Source organism: Hemitrygon akajei, chromosome 25, assembly GCF_048418815.1.
Source record: "Hemitrygon akajei chromosome 25, sHemAka1.3, whole genome shotgun sequence".
Classification (NCBI taxonomy): Eukaryota; Metazoa; Chordata; class Chondrichthyes; order Myliobatiformes; family Dasyatidae; genus Hemitrygon; species Hemitrygon akajei.
The window spans coordinates 6,184,558-6,198,305 of NC_133148.1; the positions used below are offsets into that span (position 1 = coordinate 6,184,558).

Below are 13,748 nucleotides of genomic sequence, written 5' to 3' on the forward strand. Positions count from 1 at the left end.
ATAGCAAACACCAGAGGGCATATGTACAAAATTAAGGGAGGGAATTTTAGGGGAAACCTCAGGGGTAATTTTTTTACACAGAGGGTTGTGAGTGTCTGGAATGACTTGCCAGGGATGGTGGTGGAGGCTAAACATTAGGGGTATTTAAGAGCCTCTTGGACAGGCACATAGATGAAAGAAAAATAAAGGGTTATGTGGTAATGTAGGTATAGTACTTTTTTTTTAGGATTATATGGGTCGGCACAACATGGAGGGCTGAAGGGCCTGTACTGTGCTGTAGTGTTCTATGTTTCTATGGTCTTGTGTGTGCATGATAGGTCATGTCAAAGCCAATCTTATAAAGTATTTTGAGCAGATTACCAAGAAGGTTGATGAAGGAAAGGCAGTGGACATTAGACTTCAGCAAGGCTTTTGACAAACTCCCATATGGGATTGGAATTCATGATGAAGTAGCCAAATAGATTCAACATTGGCCTAGCAAGACAAGTCAGAGAGTGGTTGTCTCTGAATGGAGGTCTGTGATTAGAGTGCTGCTGGAATCAGTGCTGGGTCCATTATTGTTTATCATCTACATTCATGATTCAAATAATATGGTTTTGGCCCGAAACATTGACTATACTTTTTTCCATAGATGCTGCCTGGCCTGCTGAGTTCCTCCAGCATTTTGTGTGTGTTGTTCAGATTTCCAGCATCTGCAGATTTTCACTTGTTTGTCAGATAATATGGTAAACTGGGTCTGTAAATTTGCAGATGGCACCAGATGACAGATGGGGGTGTAAAAGAGCAAGGAAAGCTATCAATGCTTGCGGTATGATCTGGACCAGCTGAGAAAATGGCCTGAAAAATGACAGATGGAACAATAGACAATAGACAGTAGGTGCAGGAGTAGGCCATTCGGCCCTTCTAGCCAGCACCGCCATTCACTGTGATCATGGCTGATCATTCACAATTAGTACCCCATTCCTGCCCTCTCCCCATATCCCTTAACCCTGCTATCTATAAGAGCTCTATCTAACTCTCTCTTGAATGCATCCAGTGATTTGGCCTCCATTGCCTTCTGGGGCAGAGTGTTCCACATATCCACCACTCTCTGGGTGAAAAAGTTTTTCCGCATCTCTGTTCTAAATAGTCTACTCCTTATTCTTAAACTGTGGCCTCTAGTTCTGGACTCACCCATCAGTGGGAACATGCTTCTTGCCTCCAGTGTGTCCAATCCCTTAATAATCTTATATGTTTCAATCAGATCCCCTCTCATCCTTCTAAATTCCAGTGTATACAAGCCCAGTCGCTCCAATCTTTCAACATATGACAGTCTCGCCATTCCAGGAATTAACCTTGTGAACCTAGGCTGCACTCCCTCAATAGCAAGAATGTCCTTCCTCAAATTTGGAGACCAAAACTGCACACAATACTCCAGGTGGGGTCTCACCAGGGCCCTGTTTAGCTGCTGAAGGACCTCTTTACTCCTATACTCAATTCCTCTTGTTATAAAGGCCAGCATGCCATTAGCTTTCTTCACTGCCTGCTGTACCTGCATGCTTGCTTTCATTGACTGATGTACAAGAACACCTAGATCTCGTTGTACTTCCCCTTTTCCTAACTTGACTCCATTTAGATAGTAATCTACCTTCCTACAATGCAATGCAGACAAGTGAGAGGTGTTGTATTTTGGGAGGACAAGCTGGGGTAAGAATTACACAGTGAACTGTAGGGCTCTCAGGCGTATGGGAATACAGATCCATAATTCTTTGAAAATGACATCACATGGTAAAACCATCATATGGTTGTAAAGAAAGCTTTTGGCACATTGCCTTTTGTCAGGACGTTGAGTACAGTAGTTGGGATGTTATGCTGTATGAGATGCTGGTGAGGCCAAATTTGGAGTATTATGTGCAGTTCTACTCAATATCAACACTAGAAAAATACCAATAAAGTTGAAAGAGTGCAGAGAAAATTTACAAGGATGTTGCTGGGCCGTGAGGACCTGAGTTATAAGGAAAGGTTGAATAACTTGAGACCTAACTCTTTGGAGCATAGGAGAATAAGGGGAGATTTGATAGAGGTACACATAATTATGAGCGGTATAGATAGCATTAAAGCAAGCAGGTTCGGTGAGTCTAGAACTAGAGGATGAAAGGTGAAATATTTAAGGGCAATTTGTGAGGGATCTTATTCACTTAGAGGGTGGTGAGAGTATGGAATGATCTGCCAGCAGAAGGCTGAATTTGGGTTTGGTTATAATATTTAAGAGGATTTTGGATAGATGGAAGGGGTTCGGAGAGATCTAATCCATGTGCAAGTAGATGAGGCTAGGCAGAAGATCAGGTCGGCATGAACTAGATAGACCTGTATCTGTAATGTAGTGACTCTATAAAGACACCAGTATGCATTCCATATTTGGGTCCAAGACAGGTCATCTGGTAAGGCTCTGAATTATTACCTCTAACATTAGTATGTCCTTCATTAGCTGTTGATGCTAAACAGTACTCAATATTCGAAACATGGTCTCACCAAAACCCTGTGTGAATGGAATAAGGCATTTCCAGTCCCGACTAAATCTTCTAGTAGTGAAGGACAAGGTACTGTTTACCTTCGTATGCATTTGCTTTGCACAAGAACCCTTGGGACCCCTCTGAATACCAGTTCGTGTCAGTATCTCACCGTTCTAAACAAGACTTCACCTTTCTCTTTCATCTGCTGCACATTTGCCCAGAAGATTGATTTTAATTGAGATCAAAGAATCACATAGAGAAACAGCATAGAAACAGGCCCTTTGGCCCACCAAGTCTGTGCTGACCATCAACCTTTACACCAGGGATTCCCAACCTGCGGCCAGTGGAGCCGTTGCTTAATGGTATTGATCAATAGAGTAAGAAGTGTTACCCCCTGCTTTACACTAATTACATTAATCCCGTGTTATTCTCCCTATGTACCCATCAACATCTCCCCACAACACATAGAGTCTACCACTCACTTACACACTTAAAGGGTACTGAAGCTTTATAAGGCATTGGCCAGGCCACATTTGGAGTATTATGAGCAGTTTTAGGCCCCTAAATAAGAAAAGATGTGCTGGCATTGGAGAGAGTCCAGAGGAGTGTTACAATATGGCAACAATGAATATAGAATTGAGACAGGTTTTTTTTATAACAAATAAAATATTTATTAAACACTGCTAAAAAAAACACAGAAGTAAACAAACAACTAACTTAACCGGACACACAAAATGCTGGTGGAACACAGCAGGCCAGGCATCTATAGGGAGAAGTGCTGTCGACGTTTCGAGCTGAGACCCTTCGTCAGGACTAACTGAAAGGAAAGATAGTAAGAGATTTGAAAGTAGTGGGGGGAGGGGGAAATGCGAAATGTTAGGAGAAAACCGGAAGGGGTGGGATGAATCCAAGAGCTGGAAAGATGATAGGTGAAAGTGATACAGAGCTGGAGAAGGGAAAGGATCATGGGATGGGAGGCCTCAGGAGAAAGAAAGGGGGGGGAGCACCAGAGGGAGATGGAGATCAGGCAAACAACTAAGTATGTCAGGAATGGGGTAAGAAGGGGAGCAGGGGCATTACCGGAAGTTAGAGAAGTCAACGTTCATGCCATCAGGTTGGAGGCTACCCAGCCGGTATATAAGGTGTTGTTCCTCCAACCTGAGTTTGGATTCATTTTGACAATAGAGGAGGCCATGGATAGACATATCAGAATGGGAATGGGATGTGGAATTAAAATGTGTGGCCACTGGGAGATCCTGCTTTTTCTGTCGGACCGAGTGTAGGTGTTCAGCGAAACGGTCTCCCAGTCTGCGTCGGGTCTCACCAATATATAGAAGGCCATACCGGGAGCACCAGATGCAGTATACCACACCAGCGGACTCACAGGTGAAGTGTCACCTCACCTGGAAGGACTTCCTGGGGCCCTGAATGGTGGTGAGGGAGGAAGTGTAAGGGCAGGTGTAGCACTTGTTCCGTTTACAAGGATAAGTGCCAGGAAGGAGATCGGTGGGAAGGGATGGGGGGGATGAGTGGACAAGGGAGCCACGTAGGGAGCGATCCCTGTGAAAAGCAGAAAGGAGGGGGAGGGAAAAATGTGTTTGGTAATGGGATCCCGTTGGAGGTGGCGGAAGTTACGGAGAATTATATGTTGGACCTGGAGGCTGGTGGGGAGGTAGGTAAGGACAAGGGGAACCCTATCCCGAGTGGGGTGGTGGGTGGATGGGGTGAGGGCAGATGTGCGGGAAATGGGAGAGATGCATTTGAGAGCAGGGTTGATGGTGGACGAAGGGAAGCCCCTTTGTTTAAAAAAGGAAGACATCTTCTTTGTCCTGGAATGAAAAGCCTCATCCTGAGAGCAGATGCGGCGGAGACGGAGGAATTGTGAGAAGGGGATAGCTTTTTTGCAAGAGACAGGGTGGGAAGAGGAATAGTCCAGGTAGCTGTGAGAGTCTGTAGGCTTATAGTAGATATCAGTAGATAGGCCGTCTCCAGAGATGGAGACAGAAAGATCAAGAAAGGGGAGGGAGGTGTCGGAAATGGACCAGGTAAATTTGAGGGCAGGGTGAAAGTTGGAGGCAAAGTTAATGAAGTCGACGAGCTCATTAACCGAGAGAACTTAACCAGAAGTCAGCTGCTATACGGCAGCCCGAACAGTTCTTAAAATGAGAAATGTGAACTCAGTTCTTAGAGTAATAATGTAATAAGTCCAAGTGATTTACACAGTTGGTTAGGAGAGACTTTCCTTGAAGTAATAAATTCTCTTTCATGACGTTATTGCTGATTCCAGCTGAAATATGCCTTGCCCAAAGGATTTACATTGAAAGAAATAAAACAGCTTAAAGGCAGTGACCTTTCCTTGGCAAAACCCTGCATCCAGCTCTTTCTGCTCTTTTAACAATGCAGGAGCTATCTTGGATTGCAGATTACTAATTTCTTCCAAAAGAGGATCAAATAAGGTCGAACCTGTTACACCGTCAACAACACCAACTTTTCTCGATCTTTCAGGTTTTCTGAACTTCGGTAATTCTTCACTCTCTAACTGGACTTTAACTGGCAGTGGTTTTCAGAACTGCTGGCACAACAATTCTTACAGTAGAAATTAAAACCCCACTTTTAAAACGAAACTGCGTCATAAAATGAAATACGCAGCAATTAATAACCCATCCCTCCACTTCCTCATCCAGGTCATTTATAAAAATTAAGAAGAGAACAGATCCCTGAGGCACTCCACTGGTGACCGACCTCCATGCAGAATATGACCCGTCTACAACCACTCTTTGCCTTCTGTGGAGAAGCCAGTTCTGGATCCACACAGCAATGTCCTCTTGGATCCCATGCCTCCTTACTTTCTCAGTAAGCCTTGCATGGGGTACCTTATCAAATGCCTTGCTGAAATCCATATACTCTACATCTACTGATCTACTTTCATCAATGTGTTTAGTCACATCCTCAAAAAATTCAATCAGGCTTGTAAGGCACGACCTGCTCTTTACATTGCACAACAGATAACTGGATGATGTATATAGAATAAACTGAGCGGTATTTTGAAGCAAATGAAATAGTCAATGAAAAGCAAGTGTCAGTGTTGCTGCGGGTAATAAGGTGGAAGAGCATACAGTTTGCTCAGAAGTTTGACTGCTCCAACCAAACCAGCCAAAATGAGAATTGCAGATATCATGGAAGTAATACAGGAACATTTAGAACCAAAATCATTGTTGATTACAGAATGCTTTATTTCATTTCAGCGTACACTGGTGCAAGAAAGTTTGTCAGCCCTGTAGAATACTCTCTATTTTTGCTTAAATGTGACCTAAAATGTCATCAACTACTCCCTACGCCCTAAAACCAGATAAAAAGAACCTAATTAAATTAACACAAAGAAATTATACTTGTTCATTTATTTATTGAAAAAAAGATTCCAATATTACAAGTATTTGTTGGAAAAAGTATGTGAACCTCTGGGGTAATGCTTTCTACAAAAGCTATTTGGAGTCAGGTGTTTCAATCAATGAGATGAGGTTGGAGGTGTGGGTTGGAGAGGTCCCCTGCCCTATAAAAAAGACACAAAGTCAGGTTACAGACAGAGCCTGCTCTTTTCAAGAAAGATCCCTTTATGTGAACCATTCCTCTATCAAAGCAACTTTCAGAGAATCTTAAGGAGAACTGTGGAGATGCATGAAGCTGGAAAAGGCTACAAAAGCATTTCAAAACACCAGACTGTTCATCAGTCCACAGAAAGAGAAATTGTCTACAAATGTAGGAAACTCAGTACTGTTGCTACTCTCCCTAGGAGAGTGGGCATTCTGCAAAGATCACACCAAGAGCATAACATGCAATGCTGAAGGAGGTGAAAAAGAACCCAAGGGTAACAGCAAAAGACCTGCAGAAATCTCTAGAACTTGCTAAGTCTCTGTTCATGTGTCAACTATTAAAAAAAACATTGAACATGAATGGTGTTCACAGAAGCACACCACAGAGGAAACCACTGCTCTCTAAAGTCTCAAGTTTGCAAAAGACCACCTGAAAGTTCTACAATGCTTCTGGGACAATGTTCTTTGGACAACTGAGGCAAAAGTTGAAACTATTTGGCAGAAATGCACACCCCTATGTTTGGAGGGAAAAGGGCACTACACACCAACACCAAAACCTCATCACAACTGTGAAGCAAGGTGGAAGGCACATCATGATTTGGAGCTGCTTTGCTGCCTCAGGGCCTGGGCAGCTTGCAACCATTGAGGGAAAAATAAATTCAAGCCTGTATCAAGACATTTTACAGGAGAACGTCAGGGTACCAGTCCATCACCTGAAGCTTGATCCAAAGACAAGAGTAAATCAACAAAAGGATGGTTAAAAAGAAGAAAATTGGGTTTTAGAATGGCCAAGTGTAAGTCTTGACCTTAATCTTACAGAAATGTTGTGGAAGGACGTGAAAGAAGCAGTTCATGCAAGGAAGCATTCCAGAGCTGAAGCAGTTTCGCAAGAAGGAATGGCCTCCAAAGTAATGTGTAGAACTGATCAACAGTTACCAGAAACATTTGGTTGAAGTTACTGCTGCACAAGGCAGTCATACCAGTTACTGAAAGCAAAGATTCACATTCTTTTTCCAATAAGTACATGTAATATTTTGAAAGACTATAAGGTTTTTGTATTATTTATCTAATTGACTTCTTTATCTAGTTTTAGGGCCTACCAGAAGATCTCATCTCATTTTAGGTCATATTTATGCAGAAATAAAGAAAATTCTACAAGGTTTGCAAATTTTTTAGGACTACCAAATGTGCCTGAACTGAAGAGATTGTCTGAGCATTGTCAGTTCAGTGTGGACTTGATGTTGCACCGAGAGATTATTTAGTTTGTGGAATCTTAAAGCAGCTTCTATCTGAAGCACAGCTCACATTTAAAAGAGCAGTTGAATTTGCTCTATCAATGGAAACCACAGCCAGAGACACATTTGAGTTGCCATCAGAAAGTGAGCACAAACAAAATTGAAACATCTAAACAGAATCCTTTCTAGCTGAAAAAATTGTGTTACTGTTATAGCTGGGGCTCACATACACAAGACCAATGCAGTTTTAAAGGCAAAACTTGTAGAAAATGCAACAAAGTAGGGCATGTACAAAGAGCACGTTGGGACTGCACAGGGAAGAGAAAAAGATAAAAGGTCAAGTCGCAGTTTCAAAAAGAGCACTGATCTGCATACTGTTGATGAAAAACCTGATAATGATGAGTGTGACACAGGACTAGATAGCTTTGAGATTTACAATGTGAAAACTAACAATAGACAAGCAATATGGCTTACACCAGAAGTGAACAGACAATTAATGAAAATGGAATTGGACACTGGCTTAAGAGTGTGGATGAACAAAGGGACCTTGGGGTTCAAATCCATACATCCCTCAAGGTCGCTGCACAGGTTGATAGGGTAGTTAAGAAGGCCTATGGGATGCTAGGCTTCATTAACAGGGGGATTGAGTTCAAGAGTAGAGAGGTCATGTTGCAACTCTACAAATCTCTGATGAGACTGCACTTAGAGTATTGTGTTCACTTCTGGTCACCTCATTATAGGAAGGATGTGGAAGCTATGGAGAGGGTGCAGAGGAGATTTACCAGCATGTTGCCTGGTTTGGAGAACAAGCCATATGAAGCAAGGTTAGCAGAGCTGGGACTTTTATCTTTGGAGCGTAGAAGAATGAGAGGGGACTTGATAGAGGTCTACAAGATTATGAGAGGCATAGATAGGGTGAATAGTCAGTACCTGTTTCCCAGGGCACCAATAGCTAATACCAGAGGACATATGTACAAAATTAAGGGAGGGAATTTTAGGGGAAACCTCAGGGGTAATTTTTTTACACAGAGGGTTGTGAGTGCCTGGAATGACTTGCCAGGGATGGTGGTAGAGGCTAAAACATTAGGAATATTTAAGAGCCTCTTGGACAGGCACATGGATGAAGGAAAAATGGAGGGTTATGGGGTAGTGTGGATTTAGTACTTTTTTTATAAGGACTATATGGGTCGGCACAACATGGAGGGCTGAAGGGCCTGTACTGTGCTGTAGTGTTCTATGGTTCAGCGGCTCAGCTATTTCAGTCCTTCCTCAAAATGAGTTTAAACTGCAGCCTGCAGATATCCAACTAAGAACTTATACTGGAGGGAAGTTAACTCCTGTAGGAGTGACAGTCGTAACAGTTAAATACAACAACCAACAAGACAGGTTGGGCTTGTATATGGTAAAAACAGGAGAGTCAGCAACGGGGGGGGGGGGGGTCATGATTCACTGAGACAACTACAACTCGATTAGAGATCCATCAATTATTTGCATGCCACTGAGTCAACTGAAAGCAAATTAAGAAAGGTGCTGGATGATGCTACAACAGTGTTCAAGGATGACATTGGAAAACTCAAAATATCAAAGGTAAAATAGTGTTAAATGGAAATGCCACACCGAAGTTTTACAAAACCACTCTGATTCCTCACACAGTCTGTGATAAATTCACCAGTGAGCTTGATCGCATGGAGGCTGAAGGAATACTCTCCAAAGTTAAGTGGAGCCTATGGGCGATGCCAGTTGTTCCAGTAGCTAAGAAGAATGGTCTGTCAGGATCCTTGGTGATTTTAAGGTCACTATCAACCCATTACTGAAAGTAGATTAATACCCTCTGCCCAGGATAGAGGATATCATTACAGACCTTTCTGGAGTGGTCTGAGCTAAGGCCTATCTGCAGATGGAGATGGAAGAAGAGTCCAAAGTTTTTCTCACCATAAACATTCACAAAGGGCTTTATTGTTATAATAGGCTTAATTTTGGAGTAGCATCTGCACCTGCACTCTGGCAGAAAGCTATGTTTAGACACTCAGCATTACCTGGATGACATCATTGCTACTGGTAACATCGACAAGGAACATTTCCAAAATCTGAAGACAGTTTTAAGAGATAATGAGCTCAGAGCACGATGGAGCAAGTGTGAATTCTTTAAACCTTACTGTGGTCACACCATTGACACACAAGTTTACATGAATGAGTTGCTGAGAAAATTCAAGCAATGTCCCAAGGCCAAAGGACTGTCACAGTTGCAGTCTTTTTTAGGATTTATCAATTACTATAACAAGTTCCTGCTCAACTTGACTACTGTGCTTTGCCCTTTGAACTCATAGGGAAGGAATAGCAATTTCAGTGCGAGGTGGCTTTCCAAAAAGCAAAGGAAATGGTGACATCAAACTCTGTACTCACACATTATGATCCACCTCGTACAGTGAAGCTTGCCAGTGATGCTTCGCCTTACAGTCCACTACCTTCCGAGGCAGTGCATTCCAGACCCCCACAACTCTCTGGGAGAAGAAGGTTTTCCTTAACTCTGTCCTAAATGACCTACCCCTTATTCTCAAACCATGCTCTCTGGTACTGGACTCTCCCAGCATCTGGAACATATTTCCTGCCTCTATCTTGTCCAATCCCTTAATAATCTTATATGTTTCAATCAGATCCCCTCTCAATCTCCTTAATTCCAGCGTGTACAAGCCCAGTCTCTCTAACCTCTCTGCGTAAGACAGTCCAGACATCCCAGGAATTAACCTCGTGAATCTACGCTGCACTTCCTCTACAGCCAGGATGTCCTTCCTTAACCCTGGAGACCAAAACTGTACACAATACTCCAGGTGTGGTCTCACCAGGGCTCTGTACAAATGCAAGAGGATTTCCTTGCTCTTGTACTCAATTCCCTTTGTAATAAAGGCCAACATTCCATTAGCCTTCTTCACTGCCTGCTGCACTTGCTCATTCACCTTCAGTGACTGATGAACAAGGACTCCTAGATCTCTTTGTATTTCTCCCTTACCTAACTCTACACCGTTCAGATAATAATCTGCCTTCCTGTTCTTACTCCCAAAGTGGATAACCTCACACTTATTCACATTAAACGTCATCTGCCAAGTATCTGCCCACTCACCCAGCCTATCCAAGTCACCCTGAATTCTCCTAACATCCTCATCACATGTCACACTGCCACCCAACTTAGTATCATCAGCAAATTTGCTGATGTTATTCTCAATGCCTTCATCTAAATCGTTGACGTAAATCGTAAACAGCTGTGGTCTCAATACCGAGCCCTGTGGCACCCCACTAGTCACCATCTGCCATTCCGAGAAACACCCATTCACCGCTACCTTTTGCTTTCTATCTGCCAACCAGTTTTCTATCCATGTCAATGTCTTCCCCCCAATGCCATGAGCTTTGATTTTACCCACCAATCTCCTATGTGGGACCTTATCAAATGCCTTCTGAAAATCGAGGTACACTACATCCACTGGATCTCCCTTGTCTAACTTCCTGGTTACATCCTCGAAAAACTCCAATAGATTAGTCAAGCATGATTTGCCCTTGGTAAATCCATGCTGGCTCGGCCCAATCCTATCACTGCTATCTAGATATGCCACTATTTCATCTTTAATAATGGACTCTAGAATCTTCCCCACCACCGATGTCAGGCTGACAGGTCGATAGTTCTCTGTTTTCTCCCTCCCTCCTTTCTTAAAAAGTGGGATAACATTAGCCATTCTCCAATTCTCAGGAACTGATCCTGAATCTAAGGAACATTGGAAAATGATTACCAATGCATCCGCAATTTCCAGGGCCACCTCCTTTAGTACCCTAGGATGCAGACCATCTGGACCTGGGGATTTGTCAGCCTTCAGTCCCATCAGTCTACTCATCACCGTTTCCTTCCTAATGTCAATCTGTTTCATTTCCTCTGTTACCCTATGTCCTTGGTCCATCCATACATCTGGGAGATTGCTTGTGTCTTCCTTAGTGAAGACAGATCTAAAGTACTTATTAAATTCTTCTGCCATTTCTCGGTTTCCCATAACAATTTCACCCAATTCATTCTTCAAGGGCCCAACATTGTTCTTAACTATCTTCTTTCTCTTCACATACCTAAAAAAACTTTTGCTATCCTCCTTTATATTCCTGGCTAGCTTGCGTTCGTACCTCATTTTTTCTCCCCGTATTGCCTTTTTAGTTAAGTTCTGTTGTTCCTTAAAATCTACCCAATCATCTGTCCTCCCACTCACCTTAGCTCTGTCATACTTCCTTTTTTTTAATGCTATGCAATCTCTGACTTCCTTTGTCAACCACTGTGGCCCCTTTCCCCCCTTTGAATCCTTCCTTCTCCGGGGGATGAACTGATTTTGCACCTTGTGCATTATTCCCAAGAATACCTGCCATTGCTGTTCCACTGTCTTTTCTACTAGGATATCCGTCCAGTCAACTTTGGCCAGCTCCTCCCTCATGGCTCCATAGTTTCCCCATTCAACTGCAACTCCGAGCTGCCCTTATCCTTCTCAAATTGCAGATAAAAACTTATCATATTATGATCACTACCTCCTAATGGCTCCTTTACTTCAAGATCGCTTATCAAATCCTGTTCATTACATAACACTAAATCCAGAATAGCCTTGTCCCTGGTCGGCTCTCGTACAAGCTGTTCCAAGAATGCATCCCGTAGGCACTCTACAAACTCCCTATCCTGGGGTCCAGCACCAACCTGATTCTCCCAGTTCACCTGCATGTTGAAATCCCCCATAACTACTGCAACATTACCTTTGCCACATGCCAGTGTTAACTCCCTATTCAACTTGCACCCAATATCCATGCTACTGTTTGGTGGCGGTAGGCAACACCCATTAGGGTCCTTTTGCCCTTGCTGTTCCTCAGTTCTATCCACACAGACTCTACTTCTCCTGATCCTATGTCCCCCCTTGCAAAGGACTGAATCTCATTCCTCACCAACAGGGCCACCCCACCCCCTCTGCCCACATTTCTGTCCCTACGATAGCACGTATACCCTTGTACATTCATTTCCCAGGTCTGATCTCCCTGCAGCCATGTCTCCGTTATCCCAACAACATCATAGTTACCCATTCGCACCTGAGCTTCAAGCTCATCCGCCTTATTTCTGACACTTCGTGCATTCAGATATAGAATTTTTAGCCCATTTCTCCTCCCTCTGTTGGAATCGCTGCCTGTTTGGGGTGTAAAATGTTTCAATGAAAACTTGTATGGGAGAGAATTTACCCTCATTACTGATCATGAATCACTAGTATCCATTTTCAGTCCACAGAAGGGTATTCCACTAATAACACCAGCACAAGTACAGAGATAGGCTCTGTTTCTTGGAGGATTAAATTCAAAAGAGTCATAGAAATGCTGATGGATTGTCTCTTTACTCCTTGGAAAAGGAAATATCTGAAAAATTTACAAGAGGACACTCCTCTTGATGCATTCTCCCTAACACAAAATCAAAAGTCTCCCTGTTACAGCACAGAAGAACCAGAGGGAAACCAGAAAAGACCCTACACCTTCTCAGGTCTACGTGGCAATGCAAAATGGCTGGAAAATGCAGCAGAAATTCTGGTTCCCCCATTTTTACCATCTCCAGGATCTCCAGTTGCCTCATGTAGGGATTGAGAGTTGTTGTATCATCCAAGCTGAGAACTGAAGTGTTGGTGGAGATATATGCTGGTCATCTAGGCATGGTCAAAGTGAAAGCGTTGGCTCAAAGCTTAGTCTGGTGCCCTGGGATTGATCAGCAGATTGAACAGCTTGCCATATACTTTTTGGGATGCCAGCACATCTAGAAAATGTCAAGGGCAGTGTCTCTCCATCCCTGGGATGGCCTGCACTGCCCTGGCAGGGAATGCATGTGGGTTTTGCCAGACAATTGATCAGTAGAGGAGAGAAGAGTCAACTGTTGGAGAAGAAAATGTCCAGAGCTGTCAGAAACACCTCCTGAAGTCTTGGAGTCAACCATGGAGGAGCCCCCAGAACCTGAGATTGTTTCACAGCCACATCTCTCCTGTCAATAGGAGACCCTCCCATTCCCCCCCCCCCCCAAGTCAGGGAAAGGCATTATTCCACAAGAGTAAGAAATGTGCGTGTGCGTGCGTGCGTGAGAGAGAGAGAGAGAGAGAGAGAGAAAGCTGGGATGCATTCTATGTTGAATTTCAGTTTATAGCTGAGCGGGGGGAGTGTAGTGTATTTAATATTTCAATAATATTGTTGGCTGAGCTTTCTTTGTTTGCATGATTCGTTGTGGGTTATCTGTACAAAGTACATGAATGGCATGCCTCAGTACACCACCACATCACTAAAGTAAGACCAAAGCAGACATGTTATCCCCCACTCCATGTTTTCCTTTCAGTTAGTTTTATGTTTAGAAGTTACAAAAGATAACTGGCACCTTGTCTGGCATAGACAAATTG

At 43.2% G+C, this 13,748-nt stretch overlaps 1 protein-coding gene across 4 annotated transcripts in view; it reads left to right on the forward strand.

Moving 5' to 3' along the window:
• LOC140716340 (reticulon-1-A-like) overlaps positions 1 to 13,748 on the forward strand; it is a 161,869-nt gene that overhangs the window by 82,943 nt on the left and 65,178 nt on the right. The gene's annotated exons all lie outside the window — the stretch shown is intronic.